Below are 27,945 nucleotides of genomic sequence, written 5' to 3' on the forward strand. Positions count from 1 at the left end.
TAAGAATGGCTTGCTTGTATTTGGCCACAGCAAGATGTTAAGAGGAGAGGGTATTCTCACAGGGCTTTCGAGTCTCCTATGTTCAGTAATGTCCATAGAGGACCAAGTCTTTCTGAGTGTCTCAGTTTTAACCTTTTTCACACTAAGAGGTGCCATGGTGTTAATGGCTGCATTAGTAATGCTTAGAAACTGTTCAACCAAAGCTGAGGTCCAAGTGAGATGTAACAGAATAGAGAGCAATTAGGTACTGTCTTTATAAGCCACAAATGCCTGTGCTTCGAAGTAAGAGTAGTGTGCCTTGTGGCACTGGCTAGCGCAGTGGAATTATATTACACGGCCACGGTAGCTGCCGTTTAGTTATGGTTAAGTTGCTGTTTCCATAGGAAGAGCACTTTTTGGGCAGGTTATAACTTTGCTCCCCCTGGACAAATCCCCACCAAACTTTGCAAAAAAAGTATATGGCCCACTGAATTTTTTTCAAAGTTTGGTGAGGTTCGGTCCGGTGGGGGGGGGGGGGGTTCCACCAAAACTCTGTTTTTCCCATATACATAATGGGGAAAAAACTTTCCTCATGCCTACAGCCCAAACCGCTGGACGGATTTTCACCAAATTTGCGGCAGTAGCCTCGGCTTGGTCCCGAAAGCGTGCTTTTGTTAATTTGGTGTACATCTGTCCAGTAGGTTTTTTTTCAATGACCAAAACGTAAGGCAAAAAAATGTGTGATATCTATGCCCGCTCCGCGGACAGGACACGGATTGGCCCAGCGGCGTGCGTGATGTCCGCGGACATGTGACGTGCTCTCCAATTGGCTGCGGTGAAGCGTGAAGTGCGTCACATTTTTGGAGAAACCCGCCATCTTGGATTCTCGTCCGGTGTCCGTGGACATCACGGTAAAACATTTTAAAAAACACAACATTGCACTCGTCAAACTTATCAAAGAATGTTTGGAGAGATGAGGGGTGATGAGGATGGGATGGAATATGGCTGCAAGAAGCAAAAAACTGTGTTAACTAAAAAACATCTGAACACGAAGAAAGCACGGAGCGGTGTAGACCACGCTCATGCAGTAAAGCGCACACGCACAACTACTTCACCCGCTCTTGACATATACTGCGCCAGTCAAAACGCGAAGACACTTTCGTTTTCAAACTCTCACGCGCCTCATCCGAACAAGGACACGCGTTGAAGAAAACACGCAGAAATGATGACCGCGCACAGAAGTTAACGGAAAACAAGTAGCAGTGAAGACCATGCACACGCGATGTAGAAAACACGTTGCTGTGAAGACTGCACACGCGCGCTGTAGATAACACGTAGCTGCGAAGACCATGCACATGCGCTGTAGATAACACGTAGCTGACAAGACCACGCACACGCATTGAATGAAGCACTCACACGCGCTCTTAACAGATGAATCTGAGCTCACACGCGCCTTATCCGAACACGCACACGCAATGTAGACAACACGTAGCTGCGAAGACCGCTCACACGCAATGTAGATAACACGTAGTTGCGAAGACCACGCACTGTAGATAACACGTAGCTGAGAAGACCACGCACACGCGATGAATGAAGCACGCACACACGTTGAAGCACGTAGCAGTGTATCTTTTTCAAATTCGCACGTGCGCTCTTAACAGATGAATCCGAGCTCACACGCGCCTCATACGAACACACACACGTGCTGTAGAAAACACATAGCTGCGAAGACCGCTCACATGTGCTGTAGATAACACGTAGCTGCGAAGACCACGCACACGCGTTGTAGAAAACACGTTGCTGTGAAGACTGCACACACGCGCGGTAGATAACACGTAGCTGCGAAGACCACGCACATGCGCTATAGATAACACGTAGCTGCAAAGACCATGCGCTATAGATAACACGTAGCTGAGAAGACTGCACAGACGCATTGCAAGAAGCATGTATCAGTGTATCTTTTTCAAACTTGTACACGCGCTCTAAACAGATGAATCTGAGCACACATGTGCCTCATCGGAACACGCACATGCATTGAAGAAAAACACACACAAATGATGACCGGGCACAGGCATTAAGGGAAAACACATAGCAGTGAAAACTGCACACATGCGCTGTGGAAAACACATCGCTGCGAAGACCATGCACACGCGTTGTGGAAATGCATAGCTGCAAAGCCCGCGCACACATGTTGTGAAGTGAAGAGGGGCCCTCTATGGAACCCCGCCTTCACTTTCAATGGTGGCAATCTTGGTAAAGGATTTTCCTTCCTACACCGGGATGCCGCAGGCATCCCGGTGTGGGAAGAAAACATTTTTTTTTTAGCACCCCGGGTTCCCGCTTTGGGAACCTAGGGTGCTAATGGTCTTCATCCATTTAAAAGGACATTATGGTTAAGTTGCACTAATAAAAACCTATGAAATTTAGTAAAAAACCTTTGTTAAAGGGACATTATGGTTAAGTTGCGCTACTAAAAACCTATGAAATTCATTAAAAAAATCTTCGTTAAAGGGACGTTATGGTTCAAAGTAAAACCGAAAAACCCCTGAAATTCGCCAGTTATGGTAAGGTAAGCAACCATAACTCGCGCCACCACCGTGCACTGCTAAGAATAACACCCATGACATCAAAGATGACATCACAGATATGATTGATGACATCACTGATATCACATGTACATTTAATTTTTATAGGAAGTCCCTAAAAGGGGTTATGAATGTAATGTTGGCAAAAAAGTGTCAGGGGTCATCTGGAGATGTGTTATGAACTACATACTTGATTATGCAATGTATTGCTCCAAAGAACATTCCATTGCAGTGTTGTTTCTAGAACAGGAACCTACTCATACAGAATCATAGGCATTGGCTGCAGCATACACCATAGACATGTAATATTTCTAATTTTCCCATGTTGGATAGTAAAACGGTGAATACTTCTGTATCACACTTTTGCATACTGTGAAACATATACTAAGTAGGTAATAATGCATCACTTACTACATGCTTGTACTACTACACATAAAACATTAAGAGACCACAATGTATACAAATAAGGGGCTTATACAGGGAGATTAAAGTAAGTAAACAAGAGGCAGTATCACGAGCCACTGTGTATAACCAACATGATGATCTTTACACATAGAAATGATTGCTGTGTTTCAGGCCTGCTTTTTCCCCCCATGTATGTGCATCATAAGATGCGATTGAATACTAAGGAAAGTACTGTAAGAACATGAGAGTAGCAACGTCTACAAATGTAATACCTTTTGAATTTTAAGTTTTTGACTGTCAGTGAATAAACTCACCTGGCCTAGATATGTCAGTGAAAAAAAAAGAAGGGGCTAGACATGTGATGTCATCTTTGGTGTCATGGGTTTTATTCTTAGCAGTGCATGGTGGCGTGCGAGCTATGGTTGCTTAGCTTACCATAACTGGCGAATTTCAGGCGTTTTTCGGTTTTACTTTGAACCATAGACAGACAGACAGACATATATATATGGCTCATCATAATGCGCGAGGGGGTGTCTACCCAGTGGCCCCCTCACCCATTAGGGGGGAGCCGAATAGCCAGCCCAGTGAAACAATTAACGCTCCTTCAGCTGCTTTTTCCAGCTGAAGGAGTGCTCCTGGGCTGGTTGAACTGTCAAAGGGAAACAGTGTTTCTCTTTGACAGTTCAGTTCCCCAGCTGCATATGCTCAATGAACCATGCAAGGCTGGTGGCGCTTTGCTTCGCCAGCCTTGCATAGCTCATTGGAAATGTTGGCTGAGGAACTGCATGTCTGTATGTGAGGGGGGGGGGGCTCCTGCGCCTCCACGCACATACAGACCGAGCAGGCTGAGCACACTCAGGTCCCAGCATGTATATGCAGGAACCAGGAAGCTCTTACTTCCTGATTCATGTTCATGATGCAGGAGCTGGAGCGGTGGGGAGGAAACTTTAGGACTGGGGCAGAAGGTAAGTTTATGTTAATTCATTTCGTATTTATTTATGTGTATGAATGCATGCATGCTTGTGGTATGAGTGAGTGTATGATGGATGCTTGTAGAATGCTGTGTGTGTTGTCTGTTTGTGTATGTATGTGTGTGTGTGTGTGTGTGTGTGTGTGTGTGTGTTTGTTTTGGTCCATGGAGCTGATTTTGGCGAGTGGCAGCGAAGGGTTGTACAACAAAGGCATTTTAAAAAATGCCTTTGTTGCACAATCTCCTTACCCACCTGCCAATATCAGCCCTCCTTCGGAGGCGCTGTGGAGCCCAGGGGACAGGGATGATATGTTTGTACTGGACAGGTATCCTATGTGTCCAGTAAAAAATACCATGCTTTCCCCCTGGGCCACCCAGCGCCTTGCATACACGCATAATCACTTTGATTGTGTGTATATGTTAGGCCCAGGGGCAGGGATGATATCTTTTTACTGAACACCTATCATGGATGTGCAGTCCAAAATACCATGCCTGCTCCCTGGGCCCCCAGCGCCTTGCATGCACACATAATCACATTGATTGAGTGTGTGAAGCTCTGTGAGGCCCAGAGGAAAGGGATGGCATCTTTTTACTAGACCTCTCTTGGATATCCAGTAAGAAATACTGTGCCTGAACCCTGCAGTCCCTCCGCCCGCAGTGCCAATTTGATACTGTTTGGCTTTTTACGCAATGTTTTTTAAAAGTACGCTCTAAAAGGCAACATTATTTAAAAACAATTCCTGGGGGGAGAAACCCTCTCACCCCCGAACTCTCCTTGATTTACTCAGGTTTCCTCGCTACGATCGGTTGCTATGGAATATCTGGGAGAAATATTTATGCCCCTCCACTTAAACAATTAACCAGCCGCCACTGGCCCTGTGACTGTACTTGGCGCGGGGTGAGGTGAACCCAAGGACTCAGGTGAGAGCAGGATGGGGGAGGAGCCATGGCATAGTGGTGGGAGCAGGGTGGGGAGAGCCCAGGGTCTGTGGTTGGTGGGGTGAGCCCAGGGACTCGGATTAGAGTGGGATGAGGAAGTTCAGAGACTGTGATGGGAACAGGTGGGGTGAGCCCAGTATCAGGTCCCCAGGTTACAGGAGCTAATGGTTAGGGTACTCTTTGGTGGCATTAGTAGTTGTGGCTTGGGAGGGTTGAATTAGTTTTGAATTTAATTTTCCTTAATAACAGTATCGGCCCGCTACTATTGTCCCAGTTCAAGATGGACAACTTCCTGCAAAGTAGTGATTGGCCTGGAGACTATTGTGATGCAGTTTGGAACCTTAGAGGTTCTAAACTGCCTTTCATTCAAGATTCAGGTGTGGTCACAGCGCTCAAGAGCTCCAGAGAAAACATTGAGAAAACATTGAGAAACCAGAGAAAAACCTACACATCCTTGAGGATATTCATCTGAAAGTGCCTGAGAACTAGATACAGATAAGTGACTAGTGAAATCAGAACTGTGATCAATGAAAAGTGTTAGCAACATTACAGTATGGAAGCTGCATGTACAGTTATGTTAAGAGTTAAGCTGAAGAGTAGTCTGAAGACGTTATCAGCATTAGTGTTTAGTAGGATTTCAAGTTAAAGTTAATTAGAGCTGTAAAGAGTTCTAAGCTTAAAATTGGATTTTTCTGCCCGCGTGCACCGGCATCTGAAAGTGAACTTGTATTGAGAAAAGGCTTGCGCATGAGGATACAAAAAGTTGGTAATGTACTTTTGTTTCGAGCGTGTCGTGTATTGAGTCACGTTCGAGGAAAGGACCTTTTGCGGCATGTGCTGACGTGACCGAGGTAGTGAAGGAGAGCTGCGTCAAGTGTTTCTTGAACAGCTGAGGTGCGCGGAATGAAGAGAACAGCTGCGGCGGCAGGCCAGGCTTATGCACGGTGACGGTGTGTGAAGAGGTTGAAGTCCATGTTGTTCTGATGCGGCACGCCTGCAGTGAATTAAAATACGCGTGCGTGAGACTCATCAAAGCTCCTGGCGAAGCGCAGTGTGTAGCAGTTTGTTTAAATGAGCACAAAAATGAAATAAGAAGCAGTCAGTAGAAGGACGGCAGTGCTGCGCTACGAACTCTTAACAAGAGACTTTGAAAATAGTTTCTGGTCAGAGAGAAGTCAAGTTTAATGAACATTACTGACCAAAGAATAGTTTAAAAGGTTTTAGGAATTAAGTTAGCAATGAAAGACTGAAGGAAGAACTCTTATGAAAGAGTGCAAAGACATTCTTAAAAAGAAAGAGTGAATATATGTGTATAATATATGTATATTACTTTCCAGTGAGCAATCCATTTGTGAAAAGAATCTACAAGCCACAGAAGAGTAGCAGCCACAGAAGAGTATCAGTAGCATGAGTAAACTGCAGCAATACATGAACTCATAACTTTGTTATTTTATCCACTTCCTCTTTCCCCCTGGTCTGGTCTGCTCAGTAGTTGTTGCTATTGACTGCTGGGTGGACTAGTTTGGGGGATCTGGTGGGCTATTTGTCTGCTCCTACAGGATTTTGGCGCTGGGACCCAATACCCAGGCACTATACTGGCAGTAGGGTGCAATCACAGCACGCAATAGTTCATCGCCATTCAGACTTAGTTTCCATTTGGCATTTTGGGGGGTTGGGGGCATGGCCTACCCACATTTTGCTCAGGGGGGCCCAGGCCAAAAAGGTTTGAAGACCACTGGGTTGGAGCATATAAGCAAAACCCCACATTAGTGTAATCACCCTGTGCTGCTGTACTTTCACTGAATGGCATGCAGCATGAATAACTGTGTCTTTGCGAAAGCGTCTCTAATGGAGCTCAACCAGTGCGCATTCCACGGGATGCTTCGCTCTGTCACTCTTCCCAGATAGCACGTTGAACAATACTAACTCTCCTACTTCACGCAGAGCTGAAACAATTGGTTTCTCAATGCCATTCTTGTACTTCATTAGGATCTTTCATCTTCACAATTTTCTGTAGATATGTGGCTTCTCTGACTAGTTGAGGAAGGTGCAATTATTACACAGGTCCTTGGGGAAAGCCTGCACTCCCTTTAGAGCTGCCAAATGTCCTCCGCACCTTCCAAAGGTTTCCCCTCCCCTTGAATCACTCTCTCAAGGGCCTTTAGGGAAGTGCTTCTCCAAACCAGTCTTTTTTGCAGGATGTTCTAAACTGCCTTTCATCAAGAACTCTCATGGTAGTCCCAATCTGTTCTAGTGAATGACGTCATACGTCTTTATTGCTCTCCTGATTCTTTTCCTCCATCTTGGAATGGGAAAGGACTAGTGTTCTGCACTGCAAAAGACTGCTTAAGCAAAGTATATTTACATGCAGATTCCTAACAAACATCAAAAGTTCATACAAACACACTACTAAACCCGACACTCCCCTAAACGTCCTGTGAGAAAGCATTCCCCTCCTCACCCTGTGCACTGCCACTGCACACCTGCCTATTTCTAGACTAGCCGGTTGACCAAATAAGAGTTCCTGTAATGTGTAAGAACTGAGAATGGTAGTTGATGGAGTTGCCAATCTCGAACTACCTCAGTTGTGTTTTGCCTAGATGGGAGACAGCCCCAAGCCACTGCACCAGGTGCAGAATTTGGGCTTGTTGTTCACTTGTGAGTGATCATTGGCCACCAAGGCTAACTTCACAACAAATTCTTGCTCTTTTCTTGGAACATTCTGTGAGTGGTAATCCTCTTTAACCTGTGCATACAGGCAATTGGTATCATTTTGGTTATGATAGTCTTTAGACTTGACTGTGTTACGAGCTTTTCCTTAAGCCAACAAAATGCTGTATGCACCAAGTGTTGCACCAAATTGATGCTACTCATCTGGCAACTGAAGTTAAACTCTCACACATTTTCTCAATGTTAATATAACTACACTCGTTACCTGAGGAGTGATTAGCACTATCATGCCGTGCTAATGAAGCACTGAACAATGACGGCCCAACTTTTACTGTCTGCAATATTTAGACCTTACCATCCCACTCTGAATTTCCGATCTACAGATTCAAGACGCTAATAATATTCTTTTTCCAAAAGGTTACACCTGTAGGATGGGCATACTCCTTAGTGGCAGGTACTATTTGGAACTCCTCAGCCAGAAGCATCTGATTAATTATACAACAATTTGACATTCCAAAGTACCTAGAGAACAAAAGACTACTAGTTGGTAGTTGATCCCTTTCTAATGTTATAGCACGTCCTAAAAAAGAGGTGAAATATGGTCTGTCACATCAGGATGTTAAAAAATGACTTGATCTCTAGCTGAGGTATGGAACTTCTATCTGGAACCTGAGGAATGGATATATTATAGTTCAAGTATTGTGAGAAAATATTTCCTTCCTCAATAAATGGAAGAAACCTCTGCAAGGCCTTGAAATCTTGATTTCAATACCTAGGAGCTAATTTTCAAAGATTGGGAAATTTGGCAATGGGGACCCGTTAAGTTTTCACTTTAACGTAAGTGGGTCCCTGCTGTCACATTTTGGTCATTTGTACTGTGTGAAAAGGCGGCGTACAATGTGTAAGCTGTATTTTGGCCTTTATATTTGAACTCAGCAGTGCAAAGTGAGTAAAGCATGCCAGGCAGCGCTTACTTTTGATTGTGAATCCTGCGTGCCATGCTCGCATGGCAAGCAGCGCTCACAATTATCATTAGACGCTGTTGGACATGCTCGCATGTCACATCGTTTAACTTTCATTTGTGAACACTGCTTCCCATGCATGCATGAGAATCTGTGTTCACAATGAAAAATAAACAGTGTCAGACATGCAAGTATGTCGGACAGTGCGTAATTGTAAATGTCGCCTGGCATGCAACCATGGCAGGCGGCATTTACAATGGATCCCTATGCGATTTGCCTGCTTTACGCTGGTGCATGAAGCTGACGGACGCCATAGGGATCCCCAGCAATTGTGCCGGCATGAAAATCCAGGAGGAGGTGGCAGAAATGCAAGTTCTATAGGTGTGTATCTGTAATACAGCTTGCATTGGAAATAACTGTTTAGTGTGGCGTAGGGCTGAGCGAGGGAGTTAAGTGAACCTGCAGTCTTGCGTCAGAAATTGGTGTAAGCAGGCATGGGACAAAATGTGCTTGATGGGATAGTTTGTAGTCCCAGAACAGTGTGTTTCAAAATGGGGTGATATTCAGTTTGTCATCTACTGTGCATCTGCAAACCTTGTCAGTCAGGATCACTAAAGATGTTTATATAGGCTCTAATGGCGTCTTTGTTTCACCAAGTTCTCCTAACACCATTACCTCACTGAGTACAAGCAGATTTCACCGAAAATGCCCTACATTGCATGTAGTGCTTTAGAAAGAGGCCTGGAAGGAAAAAGTTGAAATGCTTCCAGTCTGTGCTTGAAATAGGTCTGAGCATTGGAGGCACATGCTTGTGCCTGAACAAAGAAGATGCATTTTCACTCTCTAATCAGAAGGTTCTGATCATAAAAAAGATGAATGTGCACTATGGGACCTGAGAAATGTCATTCTGAAGTAGGACAATGTGCAGTTTGTGATGACACAGATGTTTTAGCTTGGGGGGACAATAACTGCAGTCTGAGGTTTGAGATAGATCCTGTCAGAAAATGTGACCATTCTGTGATTAATTAGAGCCTGGGATGGAGATGATTCTATAATATGGCTCCGACCAGAGGAGCAAGGTATGCCTGGGTTGTGAGGTAGACCAGAGTATGAGATTGATATCAGTTTTAGTTTTAGATGGACCTAGCTACCTTCATAAGAAGATTACTTTGTAGTGCATGGTCCGATGATTTAGATCCGTTAATTTGTCAACAATTTGTATGCATTGCTTAAGTCACTGCCTTCTTCAGACATTCCTGTACCTTATAAGCTTCATCCTGCCAGTAATCTGTTTTTACCCTCAAAACGTAGGCTCTCAAAACCTAGGGCCCCACAAAATAGACCAATGTCCTGTTATATAGTTACAACTCTGAGCACAATGATAAGCTGGAGTGTGGAATTTGAACTGGGAACTGGGATCTGGCATACCAGATAAATCACTTTACAATCTAAGATCAAAGATAGTTATGACAAGGGAGATACAATTTTCAGTTTTGTAATGTGAAATTTGTGTTTGTATGGAAGGGTATGATTCAACTGTTTGTCCTGAACACAATCGAAACTGGAAGATGAGGATGCACTCCGAGACCCAAGATTGATATGAACACAGATGGGACATTTGCACTTGGGGTTTGAGGTGGCAAACTATCGGGAGGCCAAGAAGAATGGCATGTTCATCGGTCACGTTTGTGTTCTTTTCTGGCCTCCAGTGTCTCATCTGAGCCGCAACAGCCCCACCACCCCACTAACTTACATTTCTCACCTCGTGCTCCATCGCTAGTGGCGTCGGAAAAGACTTAGTCCCTTTTCTATTTTCCATAGTGGCAGCCATCTTGATTTCTTTTTAATGGGAAATTGGGCATGCACAATAGGTGAGGATTCTGTTTCGCATCAAAAAATGTTATGAATTCTTGAAAGGTTTTCACACCCCGTAGGGAATAAAGGGGTGCAAATGGCATTCACCCCGCATTTGGGGGTTTACAGGGCCAGTAATCGGTGCTCAGGCCCAAGTTAGACTGGAAGGCTGTTACCGACCCTCTGTGCCAAGGAACACAGGGGTGATTGCTATTTTTGATCTAGAGTTTTGGAGAAAAATTAAACTCCTTTAGGACCCGAAAAGTAGTGTCTATGTCCATTGTGATGAATTGAGGGAATTCGTCCCTTCTCCCCAAGGGGGTTTGAGGGAGGGTTCCCACTTTGAGGCTAGGGAGCAGAGTCCGCCTCGAAAGACCCTCCCTATGGGTTTGGGCTAGTGGGACCTCACTGGGAGAGATTCTCCATCAGGGGACAAGGACTCCTGTTCCTTTGAGCAACTTCCTAACCATTCCCCATGGTAGCATACATGGAACTGTCTGACCTGAAGAACAATATTAAATCCAGACACTTAAAATAGGTTGTTACTGCCAGAAAAAGGCTTCTGTCTCTTTAAAAAGAAACATCCTCTCAACTGGAACGTGGAAGACACACTGAGTCAAGGCGAGGAAGAGAGATGCATTTGCAAGCAGGGGAGGCTCCCTGAGTGTGTAGCACCTAAGGGAGGCGGAGTCAAGGAGAGCCGCGGAGCCTGCGACTTTAAGAGATGTTCTGACAGCCAGAACGGAGCACTGGAGACCCAGCATTTGCCCTCAGCAAGAGACTGGATAGAAGGGGATACCTATCCCGATAGTGGTCGTGACCACAATTACTTTATGGTGGGCAGTACGTCCATCCAATTACGCCAAAACCATCAGGCTGAGAATTCATGGAACGAGCAGCTTACCTGCAGTAATAATGGGAAGCAGAGCGAGAAAGGTCAGAGAGTGGTAAACCGGTGAAAACGAACAGAGAGGCAGAGCGAACGAGAAGAACCCAAGCAAGTGCAGGCGCCGGACAAGTTCCCCTATAAGACTAGTGATATCTGGGGGAACGGGAGGACCGGAAGGCTGCCAGAAATCGTTATTCAACAGGAGAAACTCATCCTAGTGAAATTGATAAAGTATTGAGTGAGTACCCGAATCGCAATTGAATCTGAGAAAGAGATCATTAATATCTGGTGACCAACCGCCTGACAAGGAGGAAAATTATTCCCAAGTTTGAGAAACAGAGAATGGGACATATCAGAAAGAGAAGTTTGGTATAAAGTCCAGAGACCCCATCAGAGAAAAGATATACAAAGCAAATCCCAGCAAGTAAGGGAGGACATTAATTGCCAAGACAGCATTCCACTCATAAGAAAATGTGTTAAAGAAATCTCCAAGACCTGCTATCCTGAATCAAAGGATAAAACAAATTGCAAATGGAGGTTCCTTGAGAACAACTCCTAAAGAGAAGAAAAAGCCCAAAGACCCGGTGGAAGCATTACAGGAACTTGTGCAGAGTGTGACAATAGACTTTTTAAGAATATCCTATTAGCAAGAACTCTGAAGGGTAACCATTGCCCAAAGAGAAGGAAAGCATTCTCCTGACCTTAGTTAGATTAGTATTATGGTCAGTTACTTTTTGGACAGCAGACTTATTCATTTGGACATTTCCTGACTAGTACCACAGCTACATAGGCAGGGAACACCCACATAGAAATAGAGAAAGATGGGCCCTTTTCTTTTCATTTCATCACCATGTCTGTGTCCTCCTTCTGACCCACCACACCATATGAGCAAAGTTAATGAAGAACAGTCTATAAATAGTTAATATTCTATCACAAAAACAGCCTACAAAATGCTCTATAATATCATGGTGATGTTAGTATGTGCATCATCATACAAAGCAATAAGATCTAAAACTTGAAGTTGGCACAGGGACAGGTCTTTATCAGTTTATTATTCTTACATACATTGGAGATCCTTGCACATTACCGCCACCAATTACCAGTATATTCGTCTTTTTGGCTCAAAGGTAAAAAAACACCATTATCGAATACTCTTGCTGAAAAGCTCTTTGTGTTTCCTATACTACTACAAGATTAAAAACCTGTTCCCACAATCTGTTCAGGCATTGATGGGCACAACATGCTACATTGTTCGATCCACAGTTAGCAAAGATCACTTATATTTATGAAATGTAAAGCCCAATGCATTCAAATGTGTGTGCAATGTCCATGCCATCTGTAAGACGCACTATAAAAGGTGCTCAGATCCTTCCAAAACTTAATAATTTCAAGTGCATTTATTGTGATCAGCAAAATGTACCAATTCTCCGAGCGGCGGGTTCTGTGGACAGGCATGACTACACACTCATGAATTGTTGAAAATGAATGATCTTATAGGTCGCTGTTCCGATTTGCTTGTCGCTTGATGTGCTTTGCACTCTAAAGTAAACTGCCCTGAGACTGGGTGTGTGGCTGGCTCACATACCCCGCAGCAGACGTTGTGGGGAGTTGAGAGTTGGTGTGCTGCTGCATACTGGGACCTACTATGCTCTCTCCCCACATGTTGCCTCACCCTGGCGTGGTGCAGTTCATTGCAGTGCACATGTCCCAGAAACTGCATTCCAGGGTTGAGGACCGGTCGTTCTACGACCACATTGATGTTTCACTGATTTCAGGCAACCATCTCATGAGTGAAGGTGCTGAAATCCAGGGAAAGTGCTTGGGTGTCCAAATGTCATGTAGCCAGTATGGTCCAGAGGGTCCTAACAGGTAACTATGCAAACTTTGGTGCAGTTCGGTGAAAGTGTGGAATTGTAGAAAGAACAACACTTTGCCTCAAACCCAGCCACCCACAAATGTTCACTTTTATAAATATATATGAATACTGTTTACCTGGCTGTCTGCCAGTTAATGCAGAGTCCTTTCTCAATGTTTACCTTGTATTTCCTTGTCCCATCCCTGTTGGGCAATTGTAATCCTCACAGGAATAAAAATAAACATTGTAGTATTCTAACTTATCCACATGCTGAGCTTGCCTTTTAAGCACCAATTTTAGTTTGTTTAAACAACCATGTATAGGATTTGTGCCACCAGAAATGTCCTGCTCCCCAATTTGTATCAATCTACAACTGCTGGCATTTAAAAAAAAAAATCAACAAATTCATGTCACAGACGGCGAAAGACTGCTCCAACGCTCTGAGACAGTTCAATGGTTTTTATTAAGATGTCAGTGGACCCTAAGGTTGTCCCTCTCTCGGCTCCAAAAGCACCTTCTTCCTAACCGAGGCATCCCTCGTCCCAGGTTAGTAGATATTGCTTATTTGCCCCTATTGTCTACGATCTTAAACAGAGTGAGGGCCTGGAGGCAGTGTGCCTTCTCTATCTGAACTCCCCCAGGGACTTCCTAACTGTCCCTATTCTATCCAATGGTCCGTGATTTAATGGGTATGGGATTGTGCCTTACAGACACTGTCTGGCTAAGCTCTTTTCTGCCACGGCCACGTATTCTTTTCCGTTACACTGCCTTATGTTCTCCTTCCACTTCTCTCCTCCTCCAACTGCACCTGCCTCAACTCTCTCTACTCCCTCCCTTCTCCCCTTCTAATGTCTCACTTCTCCTAGACCCACCTGCACACTTTGATGTTATTACTCCCTCTACTAATCTACTGTTCCCTCTTCCACACTACTACTACTACTACTACTACTACTTTCTCCACACCACTACTCCCTTCTGTACACTAAAACTCTCTCGTCCACACTACTATTCCCTCCTCTGTGCTGCAAGTCTCCCTCCACACTAGAACTGCTGGTCATCCCACCTTTCTATACAAACACCCTATTTTCAGACACACAACCACTTCACATACACTTGCTACATGGTCTCTGTCACCCATTACCTGCTGACACACACACACACACACACTCACAACGCAGAAACCTTGCACTCACTAACCAACACCTCAACGGCTCCAGAAATTGCCTCCACACTCTGCTTCTCATTTCTTCGTCCTGCTGGCTTCTTGGTCTGTCACCACCTGCCCTCTACCCATACCCAAACAATGCAAACCTTCATGCTACCTATTACTCTCCCTATGCTCTCCCTCCTGCTGAAATTGGATTTCTTGCCCTGACCAATTTCGCACCACCTGGGAGGTGTTAAAATTAGCAAAGATGTTAAATATCTGGCTAAGCTCAACCCCTTTTCTCTGCACAGGACTGCTGCGAAATAGTAATGGCAGCCCGTATAGTACAGCGTCCAGGTTCGTGTTGGGGGGAGGCCTTGAGCTAGGTCCCTCTAAGATTAAAATAGACTATGCTCCGGTCAGCGCTCCTTTGTTTAGTACCTGGTGGTATAGGGCTGTAGCTGCAGCCTAACGGTTTTCACGCAAGAGTGGGGGGCAGCAATTGGGACCATCTCACCTGCCTCTGTCCACCTCGGGGTGGGACTGGCTCTGGATTTCTCCCAGGTAGGCCTTTCACCCCCAGCTGAAAGAGGCTCCTACGCCCTCTTGACAAGGCCATGTTACTGGCCTGTTTCGCTCACCACAGCAAATTTGGTAGGTTTTAGGATGGAGAAAAATCCTTCTTCCTTTAGATGCCCTTAGCACATACCATCTGTTGACGTACCCTGTACACAGGAACACAGAAAATGCATACTCTATCAATTATAAATATAATTTTAATTGATTATTTAGAACACGCTTAATACCCAGAGTTTTCCAAGCCTGGACCCGGGGATCGTACCTGTGGTGTTGTGTATGAGTTTATAGGAAACCTATGTCCGTGATGCACACCATTCCACTCACCTTATTCAGGATGCAGGGCTCAGCTGCTCTTGTTAGCATGCCATTACGGAGCACGAGTGTTTCTCACTATGCGTTCACCATAAGATGGCATTGCAACAACTAGAGCTGCACACAACTGTATTGACCCTTGTGTGTCTCGTATAACATCTTCAGAGAATGGATTGTGACAATTCCTTATCCGCAAAATAGCAGGTTAGCCCTGCACATAAAATTACTAGTCAGAGTTCCACTATCTTACAGTAAAATGTGGCACCAAGACAAACGTATTTCATTTTACAAATGCTGGGAATATAAATTAGCAGCCTATTTATCAGAGAAGAAACCACCATGCATATGCAACTGAGGATGATGACAATTTGTTGGGACGTTTGGGGGATAAAGAGAGATAAGTTACCTCATCCGTTCAAAGACTGTGGTAGTTCTCGCGCGCGCTCGCGTGCGTGCGTGTGTGAATTTTTTTTAAACTTTAAAAATTAAATGTTCTTATTTTTCACAACAGAGCCATGCTTAAAGTCTGACCTGGCGGCCGTACAGGCACCCACGAGCAGAGCATGTCGGATGCAGTGGCACTGTTGATAACGGTGCTGGTGCATCCGGCTTCCCCATTCCCATTGAGCCCTATGGGGCTCAAATGGGAATTTGGAAGAATTTTTACCGACGCCCAGGAATGGGGAAATACCGGGTCCGGCAAGGCCGTAATGACCCGGTAATTGCCCATATCTGGGCACCAGGGGAAAAAAAAAATACTGGCGGCAGCCTCGTAATGAGGCCCAAAGTCTCTGTCAGGGGATAGCCAAGATGAAAATATTTGTATTCGTGTGTGCTTCCCCTGCCCCTCTTTCCTCTATTGTATGGGCTTCCTCCCCATAAGGGACTGGGCTGGTGCCATTTGCACCACAATGTGCACCTTTCCCTTTAAGTTTAAACGGGGGCAGCCGTGGGGAGTTGCTCTGCAAGCCACAAACCTGGTTGCTGACATTCAAGTGGTGTCACCCCTCCTGGGAGCATGGTATCGCCCAAGGCTCGTGCTAAGGTCACATGTTGGTGACCATGTGACTTAAAATAATAAAAGGGACGAGCCAGTTACAGCTCGTCAGTTGATCCAATGGATCCCTGCATGCCATGTGTAACTACTGCAGCGCCATGCTGGTGCTACGCAGCAGGCAGAGGGCCTGCTGCTTCAGGACCCTCCACTCAGACAGTGCCCCTGCTGGGCAACACGATCCATGTCGTCACCCCCCCCCCCCCCATCCCCTTCATGTCCGCAGAGCCCCTGATGGACAACTCTCCCTCCACGTGGTCCCTGATGGGCAACTCTGAAGCAAGCTGCCGGTGCCTCTTCTGGGCAACTCCGGCACCGTCCTTTGTGTTTGCCTGGGTGCCCCCAGGCCATGGAAGAGACTGTGTGCTCAGTCTGACAGGGTGTCCCCTGTCCCGAGATGTCGACTGGGTGCCCTCAGCCTTGGTCTGCCTGGCCTGCGTGACCGCAGGCCAGGACTCAACAATTCAATATCTTTTTCCAGGCGTATGGGAGTGGTTGCCTGCAACTTCAGTGCTTTGTTTTGTCATGTGCTTTCCCATAACTTTATTCTTTTGTACCTGCCTCCAGTCCCCGGCACATGTCGGTGTCAGCCGAGTTCTCTTGGTGCGCCTCCTGCGACAGCCCATGGCGAAGGGTGTGGAAGTGTTCTTCATGTGGACCGGCTGCTACTTTGTGGATGCTTTCTTGACTGTATTTCCTGCTCCCTGTATTTACTGTGACTTTAAATTTGCCACCATAAGAACCTACACCCTTGCGAAGCGACGCAAAGTGTGCAGCGTGTTCTAAAGTGGGCTGGAGTGAAAGGAGGGAGCTGTTATTCACTCTTTGCACTAACGGAGGAAGAGCAGAGAGAGTCTAAATTCCTCTTTGCTAAAGTGGTAGATATAATACTTGGATGTAACTCAGAACATTTTGAGCAGCTATCCACATTGACGACCCCTCCCTCCCTGAAATTGAGATATCGTCACAAGAGCCAGTAATTAGTCTAAATACTGTGAATTTTACGCAGCATCTACTGCAACACCTGCCCTTGTGTACTTTGCAGCAGGTGACTATACATTCTTTTCCAGAATTGCCTTCAGAGACAGTGGCCCCGGATGCTGCTGTGATATTGCTGGTGCATTCAAAAACAGAGATGAAGGCACCCTACACATCTACCTGATAGGGCTAAACCGCTAAAAAAAATAGGCAAATGGTGACTTTCTCCGAAGAGCCTAGCAATACGAAGCTGGATATTCATGTAAACTGTGCTTCCACTACAACCGCAGGCAGAACTCAAATTACCAGAAGACTTGATGGTACACAGAGGCAGGTTTATTTGCTTGGCCCTTCAGATAAATGGGTCTTTATCGATCAGGCCACGCTCTCTGTGCCTATTGTGGCGATGTCGGCTGCTCACATTTCTGCCTGACCGAATTGATAACTGATTATCTCTACATGTTTAAAGCTTGTAGGTCAGGGTTGAACTAATGTACAGCGAATACATCGTGCTAAGGAACTGCAGCAAATCTCAGAATGTGATTTGATTCTGAGCCCATATTAATGAACCACAGGACATTGACTCTAATTATTTACTGTATCCTGCCCATTCTGATGAAACGCCACAAAGCTTTGCGAACAATAATTGTTTGCTTCTGACTCCAGTGGCACAATGCAATTTGGAAAGTGTGTTAAAATTGAGGAGATCATTCCAAGACGAGAGACCTTTTCTCAATCGAGCCTTCCTTTAACTGTTTCGCATTATTCCCTGTATTAGTGCAATTAGCACAGAACACATATTACACATAGTTACTTAAAGCTGACAGCCCTACTAATGGGGTAGTGTTGGAATTCGCAGGTCCCATGGTCATTGCACTCTTGGGCACGTGCTTTATGGAGTTAAAATCATTGGTCTTTCAATTAACTGTATGTATTAAACGAGTGTCCAGGTTGCCAACGAATAGGGAATATGAGTGCACTGATGCTAACACAAATCATTTAACAACAAAACCAGATAAGGCCACGGAAAGAGCTACGCTTATATCTTCCATAACGCAAGGAGAGAGTGAAGCTAGATTACAAAAGGAAGTCATACACTGGGTTCCAGACATCTTGATCTGACGCCCCCAAATAAAAAATAACGTCCGCTGGCTGTGTTGGAACCCTAGGGACTGTCTTTTTTTCTCCATCCTTGTGAGCGTGCACATATTATCGCTAGCAATATTTTCTTATTACAGGAAACATGGGCAATTGAGCCATTTAAGATGGATGCCTTCCATGTGTTGTGCCACTCATCTATTCGAAATAGTAAAGGATGATCTTTTGGGGGCTTGGCTATAGGAGCTTGTGTTCAATTTGAAATCAAACAAATTAAATTACCTGCATACTCCCCATATGTGATGGCAGCTGTAGTGTCTGTACGAAGAATGTGGCCTCACCCATCCTTGTTATGTTATATAGTCTTATAAAGCACACGTGCGCCCAAAGGCATCTTGGCGCTGAGCAGAGGAAGGTGGAGCCAGACATACATTAAAAAGAGAAGGAACTTCAGAATAGAAAGGTCTTCAGGGCCCGCCGGAAGGCCAAGTGGTTGGAAGTTGCACACAGTGACCAAGGCAGTTGGTTCCATGCTATTGCGGCTGCCACAGAGAGTGCACGGCCACTGGTCCTAATTGGTCTAACACGGGGGGCTGATGATAGTAAAGCAGCCTGAGAGCGAAGAGGACGAGCAGGAACGTAGTGAACACATTTTTCCAGGAGATATTCAGCTCCTAGCTTGTAGAAGGCTTGATGCACCAGGCACATAGATTTAAACAAAATCCGTTTTTTGATCGGAAGCCAGTGCAGTTGTTTCAGAAGCGGTGACGTGAGAATGTACTGGGGGGTGCACGACTACTCTAGCTGCTGCATTCTGAAGCATTTGAGTACGGTTTATCGGATAGCGTGGTTGGCCGAAGTACAGCGAGTTGCAATCGTCGGCTGTACTAAGAACCAATGCTGCTACCACAGGAGCATGAAAATGATCAGGAATAAAGGGGAGAGACCTTCTGCAAGGTACGCAATTTAAAATGACCAGATTTGCAGACAGCACCAACCTGCTCTGTCATTGCAAGGGAAGATGAAAACTTAACCCCCATATTTCTCACTGCCAGAGATGGAGCGGGAAACGGGCCAAGAGAAGCCGGATGTAAATCAGGAGCCCAGTAAGTGTCAATATTTATGATCCACTGGATGGTTTGGTGACTAAGAGTATTCAGCATAAGGTTGACAAATTATTACCATATTGGTACAGTCTATGCACTGAAAATATTGTAGTGATAGCAGTAGATCTGAATGATCCATATTTGTGTGCTACACTTACATCTATACTTACAATCTATACACTTGATGTAACCCTAGAAAGGAGTGATCGCCTAACAGGAAAAGACTCTGCTTGGTGGCAGTTTATAAACTCGCTAGATTTGATCCGTCTAAATAACAGGGGGCAAGCAAATAATTCTCCCCGTACTACCTGGTCAAATGGTAAATCTTTTTCATGTCTCGACTACATTTTCATTGACAACAAATTATGCCCTTGGTGTCGTTATCTGGATATAATTCAATCTGGAGTTAGTAATCCTGCCATACTTACCTGGCTTCAAACATTGGTCAGCAAATGTGAAACCACGTATATTGATAGTGAAATCGCTATTAATAATTTAGGGAACTGGATTATCTGGTCCATGGCAATATTATTTGATTAAACTGATATATGTATTGCTCGTCCATTAAAGGTTGGTTGACTAATAATGACTGGAGTCTTAAAAGTATGTTGACTATATTGGAGAATTCGCCTGTCTTAACTCTCGGAATAATTGCTCTATATTTTCGAATAATGTTCTCTTTGATGTAAGTATACATACAGAGAAAAAAGAGCTGATTGCCGGTCAATACATTTGGTCTTAAAAAAATCAAAAAATTAATATTAGTGAAAAGAATAGGCAACTATCTCAACTAGCCACAAGGTATAAGAATTCAGTCAGATCATATAAGCATTCTACCACTAATGCCTGTTAGAAGTACTTGTATGTACTTCTCCGTAGTCATGACAGTAAACAATTTTGGGCACAAATCAGAAATTATATGGTTGGGCACACATGATATGATTTAACCCCATATCTGAAGGTTCACGGTGCAGGTCGATCACCGATCTTTATTATGATGATATCAAGACTTTAGCCGATGATTTTCAAGGGACACATCAGGGTTTAGTTTTGATGATATTGATAGCTATCAAGTCTAGAATTCTCATGCTCCCGGCCCAGACAGCCTACCGAATGCTGTTATGAAGGGTAATCCAGATCTTTGGCCTGGTATATTGGAGCAAATGTTTAAGGAGGTACGAACTACTGGCATGATCCCTATTAGCTGGTGTGATTCTATCCTGGTCCCCGTCTTTAAGAAAGGGGACCAAAATGATCCTAATAGCTACCGGCTTCTAGCCATGTTGGACACAAGTCAAAAAGTATTTTGCACTATTTTACTAAAAAGATTAATAGATGGGCTGAGAGTAGAGGTCTCATACATACATTGCAGACTGGTCTACGATCCATAACCTAATGGCCCTACATTACATTATGGCCGAGACCAGGAGCCCAAGGCATAACAAATTTAAATCTTTGTTTTGTAGACTTTGCTAAAGCCTTCGACTCAGTCTCTCGCCACCTTCTTTGTGAAAAGCTAAATCGATGGGGGATGGATCCTTTTTTGCTGTACCTTGTTGAAGCTCTCTATTTGGATACGTCTGCTATCGTCCGTATTAGCCAAGAGGGTGCTGTGATGAATCAAATCTCAACCAATTGCGGCCTCAAGCAAGGTTGCTTTCTTGTGCCTATGCTTTTTAACCTTTATCTATCGGATATGGATATAGAGTTGGGACACGTTCGGAAGTACCCCCCTTCTATTGGAGGAACTGTTGTACCCTGCCTTAGTTATGCAGACAATACTGTTCTTGTAGTCCTCGGCGGCAGAGTAATTAAAACTCCTTACAGTTGGGTTATCACAGATAAACATTTAGAAATATTTAAGAGGTCCATATATCTAGGAAAACATATCTCCTTTCAAGTGGATAGGAATAGTCATTTTGATTTTATTGGACCTAAAGTAATGAGGGAATGGGGTGTGATAACAAGGTTTATTAAACAAAGGGGAGGCCATAACATAGAGGGACTGCCATCCATTTATAAAGCCAGTATAATTCCAGGAATACTATATGGTACAGCAGTGCTTGCAGAGTCTAATACATTGTGGTTTGAAATATTGGCAGCAAAAGTATTGCGTTCCATCCTGTGTACCTGTGGAAGCACTAAGGTGTGAGCTAGGTCTTATAGCCTTGCTCTCACTATGGGCAATTACAGCGTTCTAAGCTCTCTATGCGGTCGTCTCATTTGCATTTGGATACTTTGCTAGGATTGTTTGCAAAACTATTCTCTTACCCAGTTTAATCCTTTCCTTCATGAACAAGTACAAATATGGTAAACTATTGTAAGAGCTGGAACTATCTGTGGAACATATGGCGATTTTGCCCAACACGCACATGGTTTTGAAAAAGAACACCATACAGTGGGATATGGATAATAACTTGTGCAAACTTGATAACAAAAAGAATAATTGCACATACAGTACTTTAGGTTTTAGTCCTCAGTTACTATGTACTAAGCTTCGCTCAGTAGATTTAAGAAGGTTTATTACACAATTGTGTTTTAATATCTTGCCAACATGAGAGCACATGGAGAGATGGGCTAATACTCTTGTATAATGATGGAGTATGTCGGCTATGTACTATGCCGGTTGAGACCTCCGGGTACATTTTGACTGGCTGTCCAAAATTAAGGAATGTATATTTGAATGGGTATTCAGATTTTACTTATACCTTTGCCTCTATAGACTGATCCATTTTGGAGTAATGTTTATGGTGCGTAGTCTGTAGTGATTACCGCGGCAGCTTTCTATGTTTGGAAGCAAGTGCAAAATCTCATTCATGTCTAATCAGTATATATCATGAGTAAATATGCTTTTAGATAGTATGGGTTAATTAGCCTTATTCGGGGGATCTTTGCTGCTTGGTCCTATAATGAAATTTGATGCGTTTTATATTTAGTATTAATTGATAGTTTTAAAAATGATTGAATATTGCTGCTTTTGTTTTTATTGTGAGATTTTTCTGTGATGTTTTCATTGCCTAATCTATGTGGTATTATCGTGTGCTTTTATATTGATATATGAATTTTATATATATCGCTTGCATTCATTTTTTGCACTGAAAAGTTTTTCTTGAACCAAATTCACAGTAAAGAAAAAAAAAAGAAAAAAACATATTGGTGTCAGACCCAAATGCACTATGTCTGGAGTACCTGATGGCAATCATTGGTGGAATGCATGAGCAGCCTCTGACACACTGTCCTCGAAGAGACTACAATGCTGGAGGGAGAGTTTCTCTAGGTCACTTGAAAGGCTTCACCACTCAGAAGACCAATGAAGCCAACTTGAGTAACCCTTTTTAGAGCACTCCAGCATAGGCACCCCATAGCTGGGGAGTTCCTCATCTGGGACGCGTCATTAAGCTCCTTAGATGAGTTTCACTTTCAAGACTGGGGCTCCCTGAAGACCCATAAGGCTACTGCTAGCTCCTAAAGTAACTTTATTCTAGAAAGGTTTTCCATAAAAGTACATTCAATAAAACAAAACGTTAACATTACAATTTTAAGAGAAAATGTAGCACGTGCATATCCTTCATATAATCCCAGTATTGATCGTTCACAAACTGCTCAACATATTTAACAAAACGCCATTAAAAGAAGCATACACATTCATCTATCTGCCATGTTAATATTTCTCTGTCAACGAAATTCCTATTTTAATTCTGGCAGTAAGACCACAAAACGAATACTGAAGAAAAAGTGCATCAAAACACAGTCAAATTGTGTACTATAGTGCAAGTGCATCGAACAAAAGCTTGAAAGGGGGAAAACTAACATTAGTAATTTGTCACTAATTACATAATAGATTGAAATGAATAAAATATAAAAAATTCCCCAAAACATAAAAAAGCATCAAATCATCTACTTGCATATTCTATTGGCAAAAATCTTTAGGGCTGCACTTAAAAACGTATATTAAGCCAAAGCAACAGCGGTGTTGCCAATCAATTTTAAATAAAATATTGCATGGCGAAATTGCATAAAAACCCTTAATTTAAGTAAAGGTAATATTGTTCTAACAAGCATTCCTGCATATTTGGGCAACACAATTTAAAGTGCTTTTATGTTTCTTTGACATCTGGGCATTATGGGCAGATACAAGTCTCATCATTAGACTTTTACCGACGTGCCCATGGTTTATCCATTGGCAAAATGTCAAACCTAAACCGTGTCAGATGCCTGCTTACATGGAAATCCAAAGTATGCTTTAAATTGTGACGGTGAGCTAAAGACTTGGTAGAGTCTCTCCCAGGGGTTATTCACCCAAGAACAGGTCATTGGGTTGTGTTCGTGCTGGTAGAGAGATTCCCAGACCCCCCTTTGTTATGCTTTAAATTGCCCTCCTGTTCACAATTGAATGAATAAAATATTGTGCCTGATGAAATGCTTTACCTAGCTCTACAGACTCGCTGTTCTCACTAACTAGAATGTTAACCGTCGATTGCAAATTGTTTTCCAAATGCATATGCAAGTGTATGTAAAAAACTAGGTAATGGTGTGCAAAGGTTTTCTATTATGCAGGCAAGCTAACTGACAATAATGGTCCAGATTTACTGTGTCCATAATGAACCCCATATCGAGTTCATTATGCACAGCAAAACATCAGGACGAGACTGGTAGGTCGATCAACCTTTTCAAGAATCTAGTTATCTTTGTTTGAATTGTTGTTGCATGTAGCCGCGAAACCCCAAATATCTGCCTCATAAAGCAAAATCACCCTGTGCCTTGCTTTAAAAAATGCACAAGATAGCTACAAGTTACTGTTTCTCCAGGTGACACATTGAAAGGGTTCCATGTCTTTTCATCGCCTGCCTTTTCATACCCAGGCTTTTTAACTTTTTTTTGTTTTTTTTTTTGTTTTTTTGGGGGGTGAGGTTTCCTCTCAAACCCCCCTCCCACACTTATTTTTTGCCATTGCCCACCCGCCCAAACCCTTATCTGCCCTTTTCCAACCCCCTAAAAAAATTCGATGAGCACATTCGATGGAATGTGCACTTTGAAAAGCCTGGGGATGAAAGGGCAGGCAATGAACGGACGTCATACCCATTGAAAGACAACGGGCACCATTCACCCGACGGAAAAAGCTCATTAAAGGTTGCCCATAGATAAACGCTTTTTTACATGTTTTAATTTTTCAGATGTCTAGTAAAAGCATGGTTTCACATTCAGTTTGCCACCAACTGCTAAAAAAATGTATTTCCCATGGTTCACTAGTAAACCTTGGTTCTCCATTCAAACCCAGTCATTTCAACTTTGACTTAAAGGTAAGGTGCCTTTTGGGGTTATAGCTATGAGGAATGTATCATCCGCATAGCGAAGCAGGGCAACTGGCTCCAGTGCAACCATTGGAACATAAAACTGTCGTTTTAGAAGCTTGTTCTGAATTGCGCTGGTATAAAGGTTAAAAAGGAGTGAAACCTGGACACACCACTGCCTAGCAGCACCCCAAGTAACAGGAAAACCTCTGGTACTATTCTCTGCCATGAGTTAAAATCTAACCAAAGCTTTTGTCGTTGAATGAAGGTGCTTGATCTACAAAAAAGGTCCTGGTAGCTGCTTGGCCTCTGGGTTCTCCCATATCCTAGACAAGATGACCATGTTGAAGACAGGTGAGAGATCCAAGAGGGCCAGGTAGATCGGGAAATGAAATCAATGACACTTGGCCACAAGAAGATACAGATGTAAAATGTGTTCAATGGGGTACCCGTGCCTTCATTAAAAGACCCTTCTGTCCCTGGTAAAACCAGCTTATCTTTGGCTCAGCTTGGAAGTCTCATTTGGATCAACCTGCCAAAAACCTTGGGAGAACCGTCCAAAAGAAATATCAGGTGATGGATCTTCGGTCATTTTCTGTCCCCCTTCTTATATATGGGCACTATGAGCACTCTTCACCAGCTAGGGGGTATTTACCATGTGTGCTTATATTATACACTCTGGTTAAAATTGGTGCCTAAAAGTCTAATCTTAATTTAAAAATGTTCAAGGGAACAGTGTCGGGTCCTGCACTTTCATGGGTGACTGGACTGCTAATAACCTGGACTACGTCTGCTATGCTGAATTCATGATCAAGGGTCCTAGTCACAGTAATTGGTACAGAGGGGTCTAATGGAGCATCCAGCAACTGTATAGTTGCAGAATTATAAATGTCAGAATAAAGGCAACCCATTCTGCGGGCAGGACATGTATGCCCTATATTCTATTTGTTGTAAGTGTAAATCCATTAGCAGCTGGTTCCGAAATTATCTATTTTGGGACGTTCAATTACAGAGAAATCCTCAAGCAAGTGCCAGTCACCATCCTTGATGCCAACATTATCTAGAATAGATGAACATTTTAGTCTGCAAAGTGACTTTCCCTGGATTGTCTGACTGGGTTTCCCCATTAACTGCTTGGAGGCCCTACTCCAAAAAAAGGGAGTGGAAGCTGTGACGAATTGCAGGGATTTGGCACTTGTCCGCTACTGGGAGACTCCTGTGAGGCTAGGGAGGTGAGCCCACTCCACAAGACCCTTACTAGGTGTCGAGGCAAGTGGGACCTCACCTGGAGAGACTCCCGTTTTGGGGATGAGGACTTCTGTTTATTCAATGGAACTCACTGAGGCAAATACCATAGCCGCACATATGGAACTGTCTTCGCTGGAAAATACTATGCCTACTTCATGGGTGGCTGAAAGAAATGTTTAGAAGAAATCAATATGGAGAAAATAAAGAAAATAGCTCTTTATTTAGAGATGTGCTATACACTGAGACGAGTCGGAGCAGATGGAGGAAAAGAGTGTTCAGAAATATCTCTTTAACCCAAGATGGGTACAAACTGCGACAAGTCCGAGCAGGAAGAGAGAAGGAGAGCGCGATACACAGGGGAAACCCACTGACCTCATTATGCCTTGTGGAGGCGGAGTCAAGCTACACCGCGGAGCCCGCGAGTTTCGCAGGAGCAAAGCAACCGATGGTGAGACGCTGGAGTCCTGGTGTACAGAACCACAAGAGAACTGGTGCGAACCAGAAGGGAAGGAACAAATCCCTGGTAGTGGTGCGACCATGCATAGAGTGATGGACAGGACACCTGCAGAACAGCGTTGAGGCTACCGTCATGAGAAGTCTGGACACCGTCTGAGCACCAGCATATGCAAACTGCAGATGTCCGACGCCAATTTGAGTACGGGAGATCGAAGAGATGAAAAGCAGTACAGGAGGGAGAGCTGAGTCCTGCACCCCTTCCCCACATCACAAGAGGTATCAGGAATTGGGAACGGCAGGAGGCCACCGGAGAATCATTATTTACGGCAAGATACTCATCTCAGTTGTAAGGACAAAATATAACAAGGATGTTGAATGATTGGAACTTTAAAAAGCTCAAAGAATAAATAATAAATAAACCGGTAAGGAAAGACCGGAAGCATATGACAAGAGAAACTTCTCTCAGTGCTGAGTTTGAAATATTGCAGAAAAGACTAGATGTAAAGGGAATTAAACGGTAAGTGATTGGAGGGGTTTAAAGAACCAAGATGGAGAGCTAACAGACTGGGAATGGAAAGCCTGGGAAGAAGGCCAAGAACACTCTATATGTCAAGTGGAAGTGTGTGAGAAGGATAAACCTGAAACATATAATGAGAACGGAAACATAAGACTCCCCATTGAAGATGATAGGAGAGCCCTGAATCCCAAAGAGACTGAGACATCTACATGTCCTGAGGCCTATGAGCAGGAATGGGTGGGTGCCAGCTGCTCTGGAGAGCTGCGGCAAGATGTGCTCAAACTTGGCACAGCTGGCTCGGCAGCTTCGACTCTCATCCTTTAGTATATAGTTCCAGTGCGCTCAACAACTCAGATGGTCTATAGTGCGTCCCTGGCAAAGTGGGGTTATGGCCTAGCATTTGCCGTCGCCCCAACTGATATACGGCCATTGAACCATTATATACTTTACTAAACACTTTGCACCATACCCACCTTAATAAGCAATGCTGAAATATCACTGATACTACGCTATGGGCAAACACAAAAGCTGGTGAAGCTGGACAAGTTTACAAGTATGCCGCAGAGTAGTGTGCAAGAGAAACCAAATAAGGCACCAGTATGGTGGCTCCAGACACAACCACTGTTACTGTGCAACGCTCATCGCTCAAAGTATTGATTCTATGCAACAACAATTGGATTTCCTATCAAGCAAAGTGGATCCATTAATATCCCAAAATGAAAAGCTGTATGGCAGCATGTCAGATGCTAAGTCTCTAAATGGAGCCATCGAAGATGGCTCCACTCAACTCGGCAAGACAGACGGATTCCTCTTTGTAATAAAGAGAAATGGTGCTAAATGTGAGGACCCGGAAGGCGGATCTAGGAAAATTAGCATACGCTTAACAGGACTTCTAGAGTCTGCCAACATTGAAGGCAAAATCGAGGACTATATTGAACAACTCTTAATGAAAATCCTGGATAATGCCCTGATGTTGCAGCATTTTGTAGTGGACTGGGGACACATTTCCCTGATGATGAGACCGCCACTGGGTGTGCCTCCTCGCCCCTTC

At 43.9% G+C, this 27,945-nt stretch overlaps 1 protein-coding gene across 1 annotated transcript in view; it reads left to right on the plus strand.

The window, feature by feature from the left end:
• Window positions 1-27,945, plus strand: part of HYDIN (HYDIN axonemal central pair apparatus protein) — a 3,273,799-nt gene that overhangs the window by 576,075 nt on the left and 2,669,779 nt on the right. The window lies entirely within an intron of this gene.

The sequence above is a fragment of the Ambystoma mexicanum genome, chromosome 1p, assembly GCF_040938575.1.
Source record: "Ambystoma mexicanum isolate Mex_15411 chromosome 1p, UKY_AmexF1_1, whole genome shotgun sequence".
Classification (NCBI taxonomy): domain Eukaryota; kingdom Metazoa; phylum Chordata; class Amphibia; order Caudata; family Ambystomatidae; genus Ambystoma; species Ambystoma mexicanum.